General features: G+C 45.1%; 1 protein-coding gene across 2 annotated transcripts in view; it reads left to right on the forward strand.

Annotated features, from left to right (window-relative positions):
* The first annotated feature begins 1,940 nt into the window (after positions 1–1,940).
* The window catches only part of MID1 (midline 1), a 335,325-nt gene continuing 323,644 nt past the window's right edge, over positions 1,941–13,621 (forward strand). For both annotated transcript variants that reach the window (XM_032880212.1, XM_032880215.1), the window contains exon 1: positions 1,941–2,124. The gene's annotated coding sequence lies outside the window, so the exon portion shown is untranslated. The remainder of the gene's footprint in view (positions 2,125–13,621) is intronic.

The raw sequence follows: 13,621 nt of genomic DNA on the forward strand, positions 1-13,621 counted from the left end.
AGTTTTATTTAAGATTAATGAAAACCCAATAAGTAGAAAACACTAATATTCCTGCCAGTGGGGGAGTCAAGATGATTCTTAACTTGATGCCATAGAAATGTGTGTACTGCGAACAGAAAAATGTGTGCAATATTTGCAGTTCTACCTTCATAATATTTTATAACCCAAATTCATATTCAATAAAAATATACTTCTATCTCACTTTATGATCTTTCTGAAGTCATTTTAGCAGTAAGTTATGAGTATAGAAAGAGTATTTTAATCGGTTTGTATATTGCATTTAAACTCTCTAGACATACAAGTATTAGAAATTACATTTGAACATGGAAAACTGCCATTTTAATGTTCTTCTACCCTTTAAGTCGATTCTACTTTTGGAAATCCTACCAGAGTTAAATTCTAGAAGATCTGGGATTTGGGATCTGCCACAAGCTGACCATGAGACTTGAGGGCAATCGCTCTATCTCTGTGAGTTAGTTTTGTTATCATAAAAAGGAAATAGTAATGCACATGCTTCCTGGTGTTCCTGTGGAGATAGGAAGAGAAACTGTCTACAAAAATCTCTGCCTGCTGTACAATGCTATTCAGAGATTAGTCACCCATCCTGACAGTGTGATTTCTGCACTTTACTGCTTGTAGCAGAAACTCCTCCTCCTCCTCCTCTTCTTCTTCTCCTCCTCCTCCTTCTTTTTTCCCTGCACAATTTTCAAGAGTTTTATTTGATTGGATTGGAATCAGGCAGTGCCAGGACTGCCCCCCCACTCCCCCCTCCCCCGCAGAAACTCTTGATGGTTTGTGCTGGTGCTGGCTTAGGTATGTAAACATTCTCTCCCCTTTCCTGAGCAGGGGCTGAAAACACAGCACTGAGCTATTTTTACTACTATTGACGCTATCTGTCCCAGGAGCAGTCACCCAGTGGATGAAATAGGAATAAATGATGGATCTGAAGATAGGTTTTATTTAGCCGGCAGTCCTCACCTCCAACACCTAGTAATGGGAAGTCATGGGTCTCTACTGAGTCACAGGAAAACTGCAGTGGAATGGGTCAGACTTGCAAAGAATTATTACTTTACTTGGTGGTAGATAACGTGGGTGGGGGGGGGGAAGCCGATTAGTAGACAATTGGTATGTTACAGACTTACCTTTAAAAACTATGTTTTGAGCCCAGAGTTAGGCCTGGCAGGAGTTCTTTGGAAGATGTAGCTTCTTATCTTCTTAAGTCCAGGAAGCTGTTTAAAAAAATTTTCCGTGTAATTATGCAAATTCATGTGTCTTAGATTTCCTTCCTGAAACCATCAAATAACACTTCAGTGTGTGGGCTCAGGAGGGTTATTACAGAGAATAAATAGATGTCATTATGTGTCATTTCGCCCATCAAAAAATACAGTAGCGATTACTGCCTTGTAAAGGGAGTAAACTCAAAATGATCGTATTGCATTATCTACTAAGGGCCTGGAAAGTTGAATAACTATCAGTTATCAGCCTTATCTGCTGGAAGTTATTCACAGTCTCTCCCTATCACATTTTCTATTCACTTCTTCGAAAATCATTTCAAGACAAGTGATCCTGGTTTTAAAAACAGGGAAGGCAAAGGATAACGCCCTCTCCTTTGGTTTTGCTCCCTGCGGCGCCCTCTGATCATATGAGGTCCGTCCCAGCTCCTGATATAAAATACTGGCTGTTGACTCCCAGTTCTCCTAGAAGGGCCAATTTCACAGACTGCCGGGATCAAGATGATTTTAATTAAATCGCACAAATCCCTTTGTGCTGCAACCCAACCCCCCGAGCGGGCTGCCGGCCTCTGAGCCGTTCTGGCATGTATAGAGTTAACCAGGTTACCGGGATTCCTAGTTAACTTCTTTCACCAGGAATGCAATTCATGTTTACCTATATAAGGAAACCTGTTAGGCTGACCTGAGTTTGGCAGATTTTTGCGCTGACTGGGAGGCGTGTAAGCACACAGCCTGGAAAGGGGAGTGATTCGGAGCTGGACAGAGCAAGCTTCCTGAACGCCCCAGCCATTCAGCTGACCCGAGGCAGCCTGCTTGGAGGACCTCAAGGTTTGTCTCTTCCAGATCACAACTGAGGAACGGAAACCCCGTCCTGGGAAAAATGGGGAAGCCGGTGAGTCTTACCGATCTCTCTCTGCTGGCCTCAGCTAAGTGGCACGTCCCGCGGCTTTCACCCAGGAAGCAAAGGGAGAGGAGGCGTAGCTCAGCCTCCAACCCCACCGCTCCTTCCCGAGCAGACACAGTGCTTCGCAAATACCTCCAGACAACTTTTCCTGCCTGTTTTATACAACAGGAACTCACAGAGGCAATGATTTTAATGCCTTAGACATTCCAGAGAGTGTTTTTACTAGCCAAGAGTTTGCAGACCCTCGTGATGAGCGAACTTTCTCATCTCTGTTGCACTCTGAAACAGTGGAAATGAGCCTTGGGGTGCTTTGTGAGGAGGCTGACTCCCCAAGGAAGTAATAGTAAATCTAAGTGGGTTCTTAAAACCACAGGCAGTGTGATACTCCGCAGAAGTGCAATTTGTCACTAAGAAGGTTTTCAGTCATGCAGCAGCAAAACCCTTGCATCCTGCACACGTAATAAAGGACACCTTCTGAGCCACTGAGGAAAGGAAGAAGCCGGGCTGGGCTCTTTGTTCTAGACAATGTAAAGATCATTTGTGCGTTTTGACAAGTAGCGTGTGTCTATTTATATATAAGGCGAGAAGGATGAATGCGAGCTTGATGTCAAAGGCTTTGCGGTCGATTGAGTGAGAATTTGGTGATGCTCTGGTTGTATACACAAATCTCAATGTGAAGGTGATTAAACATGGAAATGTGAAAGTGTTTACCGGGCTTTTCAGGGTGATTGTAGTTAGGCTCGGGAACACCCAATTATAAGAGGCAACTGAGAAAGAAGAAAAAAAACTATTCCAACTGAGTTCTGGGGCACAGGTAAAACTTGGGAAAAGAGAGCCGATTTTCTTAGAGTAGAGTTGTCAAAAGTGATCTGGAATCAAGAATTGTTTTTTATTTGGAAGAATTTTTTAAAATTTTTTCATGCCAAAGGGGGTTTTCTTAATTGAGTTAGCTGGGATAATTGTCTCGGAATGATATGACTGCTCATCTTTTAAAGACATAGTGTCATTTCCCGTCCTGCCCAGCGACTTAATCCTAAAGAGTTTGGGGAACAGGACTCTGCTACTGACTGCGGCAAGTGGCACGGGGGCCCGGGTTCCGATTCCTCAGATTCGGAAACTGACCTCCAGGAGAGCCATCAGCGCAAGCAAAGCTATGGCCAGTTTTGTTTAAGGCCCTCAACTTGAGAAAAGCGTAGCCATGCCCAGTAGCGTAGTTGCCGTGAAACCCACTCACCCCTAGGAGAGCGAAACCCCAAAAGGGGCACACGTGATAGAGCAGACGTTTCAGTAAATGAAGCTCCCAACGTCAAAGGCGGCAGAACCGAGACTCCCCGTGCAGACGTTTTTGAGCCGTTTGGTTATCTCAGTGCTGCTCAGGAAAACAGGAGTCGATATTGCGTTGCTTTCAATGGGAATCAGTCACCCAGGAGACGCAAAACACTATTGGAAAATAGACGGTTAATAACAGATGTTCATACTGGGCTGTCTCACCCCGCCGATGAGATGGCCCCAGGCCAAATCAGCCGGCATGTCCGCTGTTTTTCCTGTGAGTTAATATGTACACACTTCTTATATACTAATTATATCAGCGGCCGAGGGAATATATAAGCAGAAAGATAGATAAGTCTCCTGGGCTGGGGAGGGCCTCGGGTGAACGGGGGGATTTCGAATCTCATGTCTAGAGTTCTCCTTGCCACGGGCACATGAATTACTGCAGACGACTGGGGGGCCGGGGGGCGGAGGCCAGACTCCACAACCTACCGATCCGTGGCTCCTCGGCAGCTCATTTGGGGACAGTGAGAGTGATTATTGTCTTTAACACCTTGGTGTCAGTAGAGTCTCAGGAGGATTCCTTCTGGAAGAGGACACTTATTTCAGTGGCCAAAGCGATCCTGCAGTGAAAGGCAGAGAGTGGGGGGCATCGGCCCCTGCGAGCCGCCGCTGGCTGTTGCGTGGAGGTTCACCCATTCGGCAGCCTCTTTAAAGATCTGGGAGACGTTAGAAGGTATCTCAGTTCAAGGAGATTGAAAACTCCTAGGGGGAGAAAAAGACAAGGGGCAACAGGCCTTCTCAGAGCTTTGGCATGCCCATTTGCTAGTATGTGTGGTTAATCTCCCGCCAAGTGTAGCCTAGCAAGTATGGTTGGCTGCAGATGGGCCGGGTGGCTTTGTGTTTTGCCCGATCAGCCTAATGAATATTCTTTCAGCCAGAATTTCCCAGTGGCTGAGCCCCAGAGCGCTGGTAGACAACCAGTGGGTCACAGACCTGCCCAGATGTTGGTCTATCTTGTCATCTGGGCCACCGAGCCATGCCTGGGCTGGATGTGGCCTCCTGAAGGGTTATCTCTGGGCCACACAGCTTCCTCAGTTGGCCCCAGTGCAGTGTTTAGACGGGATGCATTTCTGTATGTGTCATGATGTGCGACAGTTAGGAAACTGACGCTCCAGGAGCAAAATGTAGATGGCGCAAGTCAAAATTCTGCGTCAGTCTATTAACCTAGTCCTTGGTGCTAAATGTGAAGGAAAACATCCTTTTGTTGTCTCTCATGCTGCAGAGGGGATGTCAAGGCCCTCTGCATGTCATCCAGCTTGCCCTTTATACTCCATAAAGAATTTTAAAAAGGTGTTTCTGCGCGTGCACGTGCGCGCGCGCCTGTGTGTGTGTTGTTAGATTCTTAAAGATCTCCTACAAAACTGATAACACAGGGTTTCTTCATGGGATCCTTTCTAACGTTTCGTTCTGCTTTACACTTCCCTTCCTCAGACTGCAATCAGGGTTGCTTTGGCGGGGATTCTGCTGGTGCCAGTGTGGCCTAGTCCAGAGGCAATGACATAAAAGAACCTGGTTTCAAAAGTTATTTATTAAATGTAAATTCCTTCCTTGGACACTGTACCAGATTTGTACACGGCATTCCTGTCCCTGGTGAACTTTCTCTGGCTTTCTCTGCCTACCATTTGACATCCATTACCTTTTCAAAAACATTTGGCGTTATTAATTCCTGTTCCATTCATTCAGCAAATATTTATTGAGTGCCTTTTGAAGTCCTATGCTAAGTATTCTGGAGGAAAAGTGGGTATATAAGAGACAGATGAACTTAAACCAAATCTTCAGGCCGCCGAGCACATTCCTGCCAAGAGAAATCTCACTGCCTCTTGAGTGTACGGCATATGAAATACGAATTATTACAAACTTACATGACCACTTCTTTTTTCTCTGATCATCCGGAGGGACTTCCTTTAAGTCAGAGCTTCCCAGCCGGTGGTCATAAACCAGGTAACGCACAGGTCAGGATGTCCACGCCTTCCGTGGCCAGATGATTTCCACATCGGGGTGTGTCAGGTAGATGCCAACGAACTTAGTTACACTTACAGAAGAAAGATGCCACTTTGCTCCCTGCAGAACATCCATAAATGCCTCTTTATATTTTGTTCATGTAATTTTTAAGACCACACTTTCTTGGGGGTATCGGGGATTCCTGGAGCACCACACAAAGAAGAGAGGCTTTCAGAATACTAAGTAACTCAAGAGCTTTGATACTGGTTTTTAACCACTGGAAATGATTAAGTTTCAAGTTCCAGTGACAGTTCTCATGAAGCAGACGAAAGCAGCTGCTGTTACTTCTAAGGTTGTATATATAAGGCTTAGGACTAGGGAGCATGAATTAATAACTGGTTTGTGTCAGTAGGGTTCTCCAAGTGTCTAGGGCATTGGCAAAACCAATTTAAAATATATTTATATTTGAAGAAAGGTTAGCCGGCGAGGTGAGAGACAGGACTAGGGTTTCTAGTTAAATGTACAAGTACATTTCCATATTTTAATTACTCGTTTGCAATCACATAGAAGGGAATTGTCTCTGAGTGAACCTTCCAGAGAAATTAAGTGCCTTTATATATTATTGCCAAGGGTTCAGTTAATTTTATTTTTTATTTAAAAGGACAATAAGAATGGAGAGCGGTGCTTTGTGGAAGGTAGCATTTTCAGACGTGCGTGGTACTGCACGGCGGGATGTGTGTAAAGAACAGCTCTTGTGGTCCGTCGTCATGTGTTCACTCTCCTGCGAGTTGCCCTTCACTTGTCTAAACTTGAGACAGAAATGAAATTAAGCAGAACCTCTTCAATTTGACAGTTCGAGTTTTAACATGTGACAGAACTGGAATTTTAGTTAAAAAGCTTAAGCCAGGAAACGCGGCATGATTTATAGGTATTGTTCTGCAGTGGAGGCTTTTGGTTATTTAATCCAAAATTATTTCCCCCCTTGAGTATCTAATTGTGCCGTTATTTAGGTCTGTGCTGAGTTCTCATCATGCATTGCCTCGGGGAACCAAACAGTGTATAAACTCGAGAGAATGGATAACAAGTTTACTCGAGCTAATATACTTGGCTTGAAGTTAAGAAACAAAGCAGTGGATGGTGGGTTTGGCCAAGTCATCTTAAACTTCTCTGGGATTCGGTTTTCCTCCTCTATCAATGGAGACACAGATACGCAGGTCATCGGACAGTTATGAGTGTGGAAAACGGTCGTGTCTGGGGAAGGACCTCATGCAATGCTGGGCCTAAGGCCAACTGATAAGTATTAGTTGGATCCGAAATGGATGGCTTCAAGTCAACAATTAAGGGATGGGAGGAGTGGAAGTGCAGGCACCCGCTGGTGGCCTGGTGTGTCATTTTGCCCACTCGGCGACTTAGAATCTGCTTTTCAGTGAAGCCTGACATGCGTTTTAGTGTCTTGTTCAAGGTCCTCTTTGTTTATGTTCCTGCCTGTCCCCTGCAGGTTTTTGAGTTTCAGACCCTTGTTTTCAAGCCTTCTGCCTTCCGTAGCAATCTCTGTTAGCTCAAACATAAGCTTCCTCCTTTTAAGGTGTTTTCTCGAAAGCAACACGTTTTTGTAAACAGAAATACTCACTTTGTACTTACTAGTTTGACAGCGTGAAAGCTTTTCCAATAGCAACGGTGGGAGACTGGGTTAGTGAATCCATTGATAAAATCCTCTTGTTTCGTTAATGACAAGTTAGAACATTTCCCTGGCTTCGGTTCGTAACAGCAGTTCTCCAGGGGTCTTGAGGACGGACCTCTCTAAAGGCGTTACGCCCCCGAAGTTACCCCCAGACCCCACTCTCTTTCTCCCGCTCCCCACCTACCACATCCCTCTGCTTTTTGGTACAAAAAAGCACACACAGGATAACTCCAACTCAAAAGTGATTTAGAAAAGTTGGAGTCTTAGTAAGTTTATCTTGCCTATATTTCCCACTCATGCATGTACAGGATGAACATGTGATTTAAAAAAAAATGATCTAAATAAGTCTAAAAGAACTCTTTCAATTAATGTAGCATAAAATATTTAAATGCTAAGAAAACATTGGTTTATAGTCTAATTGGAAGATTTTTTTTTTCTTAGTGTTGTGGCTTATCTCACGTTCAATGAAAGTATGCCAGACATAGGGGATCTATACTTCTTTAATTTTTATTTCAATTCCAGTTCGTTAACCTAAAGTGTTATATTCGTTTCAGGTGTGCAATATAATAATTCAGCACTTCCATACATCACCCAGTGCTCATAACCGTAAGGATCTACATTTGGATCAAGCCACTGCTGTGGACTGAGTGGCGTGGTCCTCCCTGCTCCCAGAGCTATACCAGAATGATATTCCTTCCTCATATGGTCCTGCCTGGGAATGGACTTGCCCATTCACGCCCCCAGGAATATCCACCAAGTTACTATACTTCTCAGTGAGCTAATTCCTTAACCTTTCTAACACATATCCGCAAATGCATTAAGAACCAGCATGCTTGGTGGATTCCATAGATCTCCTGGGTATCTGTCCAGAAAACTTCCCTCCAGGCCCACCTGAGCCCTGAGAGGATCTTCCCCTGGCCTGGGGAAAACCCTTCCTCCTTTCCATTTCTTTGGTAGGCTTTGCCGGGCACATGACTTCTCCTCTCCCAATGGGTGTGTCTAAGTTCAAAAAATGCCTAGAACTCAACAGAAATGAAAACAGTATGAACTTCTGTGACCAAGAAAGTTCATGGGCAGGCGAGACAATTGTATCAGGACTACAGCCTAGGCAGCCACAGTGTAGGATACATCCCAACTTCAGCCATGCTAAATTAGAATTTCCCCCTGAAATCTCAAGAAATACAGTGTAATGCCACCACCCCACAGGGCTGCCTAAAATCTCAGCATTCGAGAATGATTTCATTATCTTTCCGGGCATGAAGAGTGTTCTAGTAGAAATTAATGGCTCTGGAGAGAAGAACACTTGCAGTTACTATACTTGCTGCTCTGGCATGGATTTCTCTCCAATGAGGGGAATTCTTCTCCAAGGATTTCTTCTCCAGGGAAGGGAACTCATGATACAATTGTCTTGCCTGCCCACGAACTTTCTTGGTCATAGAAGTTCATGCTGCTTTCATTTCTGTTGAGTTCTAGGCATTTTTTGAACTCAGACACACCCACTAGGAGAGGAGAAGCCATGTTCCCGGCAAAGCCTACCAAAGGTCCCGTGAAAATGGGACATGCGGTGGGGTAGGGATGAGGAGACAGGAAAGCAGGGAAAACAAGAAAAGAGAAAAATAAGGAGGAGGAACTCAACATCCATTCAACAGTACTTACCAAATTCCTGCTCCGAACCAGGCATCACCCTACATGCTCAGACTAAAGTAGAGCCTGCGCCCAGTGAGGTAACAGTCACGTGTCGGAGGCAGACGTTGCTGCAGTGTCCCTCAAACGAGGGTAAAGGGGCGCCCAGTACAAAAGCTGAAGTGTAGCTCTATTTGGCCATGAGATTGTACTGGGGGGCTTTCGCTAATTGGGAAGGAAGTCAGAGAAAGCTTCCCCAGGAGAGGGATGCTTATACTGAGAGCTGGTAGGAAAGGATGTGAGTCAGTGTGCTTGGAGGGGTAGGAAATGGCCAGACTGTATGAGGGAGTTTCCAACAAGGTATGACATTTCTCTTTTGGAAAGGCCACGTGGGCAGCAACCTAGAAAAGAGGCCACTGGGGTGTCAGACTGAATGTGGGTGAACTAAGCAGGAGTCTAGGAGAGGGGTCTGGGGAAAGGTGATGTCTACTCATACTAATATCGTGGCAGTAGAGAGGAAGAGAAGCGGATGGCTTTTAGCTCTATTTCCCAGGTGAAAGAGACAGGAATGGCAATGAAGGGGGGACATGGGTGATGGGGAAGGACCAGGAGGTGTCAAGGCAGACTCCCAGGAAGTTTGTTCACCTAATTAGAGGGAGAGTGGGATCCTTAATGACTTAGGGAATGACAAAATTGACCTGCTTTGGGGCTAGGGAGGGAAGTCCTTTGTAGCCTGCTGGAGTAGAAAATGCAGGAGCTTTGGGGCTGAAGACACTGCTGTGGGTTTAAGTCCTGGCTCATCCATTTACTGGCTTTGTGATGCAGAGTTTCTCTGAACCTCCGTTCTCCCATCTTGCAAAAAGGCCATAAACACCCATCTCACAGCGTTGCTGGGACAAGCAAAAGAACTTCATCTATGGTCAAAGGTCCTACGTACATGAGTTACTATAATTACTCCACAAATTCACCAGCAATGAAGCCTAGAGGAAGAAGGGCTATTTTCAATGACTTCCTGGGGGATGGGGGCGAGGGCGTAGGGTGGTGTGTTGAGAATCTGGACGGCTGAGATCTCCATGCTCCATGAGTTTCCCTAAGTGAAGTTTTGTCGCGGTTGATAACGTGCAGGTTAGCCATTCATGTCAGTTGTCTGGGGAATGCCTTCTGATTTCATCCCAACCCCCTCCCCTCCTCTCCCTCTGCCTGGATTATGGGATTCCGTATAAGAAAAGCTACATTACTTTTCTCAGCTGAGATCCCTTATCACTTGTAAGAGGACTATAGGATTTAGGAAAATGTAACCCGAGAGTTTGCACTAACAGATGAGCACACTCAGTTAACTTCACACTCCCTGTAGTGTTTGGGTGAAGGTTTTACCGTTCTGTTTTTCTAGCATCAACTTAGTGAGCGCCTTTTATATGACATGTGTAATTCCACTGCCCTTGAGTGACCTCAGCGAATTCCTTTCTGGCTTCCAAACATGCTCTCGTTAAAGGGAGCCATTAGGCAGTGAAGCTGCGGCCATCGGGTTAGGAAAACCTTGTCATGGGCAGGTGAAGGGGAGGAGGGGGTTAAGCCCTGTGGAATACAGGTATTACCTTCCCTCCCTGCAGGTGTTCTGGAATTGTAAGATCCAACTCCAAATTTCTCCTCTGATTGCCTCCTTGCATTTCTTTCCGTTTGTTCCTGATGTGCGCTCTTAAGTCTCTTTGCTTTAGAGCCACGTTCCTCTCTCAGTGGATTTTCAAGAAGATGAAGTTGCCCACCAAGACCATTGAGTTATTTTTCCAGGCAAGAAATATTCGTTTTCCTACAGGAAAACATGCGGGAGAGAGTGAGAGGCTTTCCATTCTGCCGTTTCACTCATGTCATGTTTGGGCGGCAGACGGTGGATGCGTTTGTACGAACTTGCCGATAACCAGCTTGGTTCTCCATCTGGATCCTTGAGATTTGACAGTGTACACCCGGACTGGGAGCTGGGCGTGTGGGAGGCGTGGGGAAGGAAGTGGAGAGGAAGCTGTTATCTGAAATAGAAGCCTTAGGCACGTTTGTAAGAGCTTCCTCTTCCCCTGCCTTCATATTTCTTTTTCTATGCGACCCTCTTTGGTGCAAATGCATTCCAAGATACAAGGGCAGTTTAAAAAGGCAGTTCTAAGTCGGAATTGTATCTCCAGAGGGGCTGCCATTTCGCTGCTTAAAGACGCACTTGACTTTCGTTGTGCTGAGTTCAAGGCAGGAGCCTTCCGTGGAAATTTGGAATCAGCGTTGCGAGAGGAGTCGCTCAGCATCTGGAGGGTTTCAGATTCACAACACGGTATCAGGAAGCCAGAGCTAGACAGGGTCACAGCAGAGAAAAGAGTTCGCTTCGCCCATGAATGTGGTTACCTGCCAATAAATAATTCGCCAATAGTTCAAAGATAATGAAGGAACCTGGTAAAGTGGTCCCGAGTAAAGGTTACAGCAAAGAGAAAGTACATGGAATGTTATAATGAGGGAAAATGGTGAGAACTTCTGTTTTCAGACCCCCAAATGAAGTTCTTGCAAAGATAAAGATGTGAGCTCTGCACACCGTCAGGCCCTCTGGACTGTTTATCCTGCTCAGAAAGACTGAAAATGGGGAGGAGGGAGGCCTCTGCCGACAGATTGTAGGCCATAAATTAGTTAATAAAATCTGTCCTGCGTTATCTCCCAAACAGCCTATTTTATATATACTTGTCCATTTGATTTATTTGTTTCTCTGCTTACTCCAGGCTGTATTTTGGTAGCGTAAGTCAATATATGAGTTTCAGATTATACAAAACTTTATTTATAAATGACCTGCCTTCTGTGGAGAAAATGGCAGTTGGGTGTGTATGTGTGTGTATGTGTGTGTGTGTGTGTGTGTGTGTGTCCGCGTGTTGTATATAATTTATTGCTGTTGATCAGGAATTTCAAAGTTAACTCTAGATTTCAATATATAATACCAGTGATTCCAATTAAACATGTATATTGTTATCTGTCAAAATACATTTATCATAAACTTAATTTTTATTGCTGCTTCCAAGAACTTTTCAGGGCTTACAGGTTTGCAGTAAAGTATTTCCACTTAGGAGTTTGAGTACATCCCGTTCTCGTTTTATGTCCTAGAGTAACTATCAATGATAAAGCAACATTGTATGTATCTATGTACATTTCTATATATATTACATATATGCACATGTATGTGTCCATTTGGAAGGTTTCTATATTAAGGAGGGTAAGCTGTAGCCATTGTTTACTGAATTTTTTCAAAGTCAGATGACAGATATAAAAAAGAAAATGTCACAATTTTTTACAACCAAGTTAATTATTTAGAAGATACATGGAAGTCCAAGGAGGGAGAGGGGGCGGTGGAGGGGTGGGAAGAATAGAAACAGAAGAAAAGGAAAGAGAGAGAAGCAGGAGATGAGAGTGAAAGGGAGGTCCCAAAGCAACAAAACTCTCCTCTCCCCTCCCCAGCCACTCTCCCTGTATAGACAAAAGCCCAGCAGACAAACAGGTGGAGGACGAAGGGGTCAAGAAAAGAAGGGGCATGACTCAAATCGCTAGAAAGTGCCCGAGACTGTAAAAGAGAAAGAACAAAAGAAAGGGAGAGAACAAAACAGCTGAGGAAATGCTGGCGCTGTGTAAGCAGATGAGCCAAAAGGAAGTGCAGAAGAAAGTAGGAAACGAGGAGGTCACGTTAAAAACCCAGGGAGTGTGGAATGAGACAGAAATGCTTGAGTGAGTAGATGACAGAGAAGACTGTTCTCTAGGTGTCTTGATGAAAGGAGGGCTAAACAGCACAGAACCGAAGGTGGGCAGGAAGAAGGTGGGCAAGAGGAAGGCAAGAACCAGGTGAAGGGGGCACCTTTAGCCCACGTGAGAAGACAGCCAGCCGAGCGCTAGGTCCCAAAGAGTGGCCGCATGGTCATGCCCTGGGGGCGTTCATCCCGGTGAGGTTGACCCCCGAAGATGGCACGGCTGGTCTCACCTTCGTAATTAGTCCTAAGCTGCGATCGTAGTGTGAATACAATTTACTTTGTAAATGTCCCTTCTTGCTAAGAGCGGTGTAGCCGGGACCCCACAGCTCCCAGTCTTGAGATGCCCCAGAAGAGGGTGCCTCTTCCTGATCTAACAGATGATTATTCTGGAACAGTGAATGATAACTTGCTGGGCTGAAGTGTTCATCCCCTCGATGCCTTCCATACTTCCAGGAGTCATTTACTGAGCCCGCAGTACCCGGCTTAATCCCTATTAAACACTTTGGATTTCAGAAGGGGAATGGGAGGGAGAGGTGGTTGGATGTGAATCCGCGTCCACTGCCAGGTCACCCGAGTACCCAGTGCTTGACTTAGAGCCTGCCCGTGGAGGTCCCAGTCGGGTCTCCTGTGGGCTTGGACTTGGTCCTTTATTTTTCCTGTGACTTCGCTCATAATAACTTATGTTTGCAATTCAGCAGTCCGAGGAATTGTTTTTATGGCAAGTTCGGAACTTACAGGCAATCATACGTTTCAAGGCCCAGCTCAGGAAACGAGTTTGAAGCGGCAGGTTAACAGTGAATTCTTCATTCTTAGCTGTGGCAGGGAGCGACGCTCAGAGTGGTCTGGGAAAGCTCACCGGTTGTTGACTCCAAGTGATGTGGCTGCATTTAAAACTCCAGTGGGCAATTGCGAAGATGGCAAGCTTTACTTTGATACCGTGCCGTCGCACCTCCATTAGTGCCTGGATAGAAGGCGAACGTCTACCTGCTTGTATTGCCCATGCGTTACTTAAGACAGTCTGTTTCTTTATGACGTAAATCACTGGAATCAACTGTTTTTAAAGTCTCTTTTAGTGTTTCCCTGAAATGATCACTCTCTACAATTGTTTTATAGATAATTGGCCCTTTAGGTACACAACAAATTATACAGA

The sequence above is a fragment of the Lontra canadensis genome, unplaced genomic scaffold (assembly GCF_010015895.1).
Source record: "Lontra canadensis isolate GAN:19392208 unplaced genomic scaffold, GSC_riverotter_1.0 scaffold68, whole genome shotgun sequence".
NCBI lineage: Eukaryota > Metazoa > Chordata > Mammalia > Carnivora > Mustelidae > Lontra > Lontra canadensis.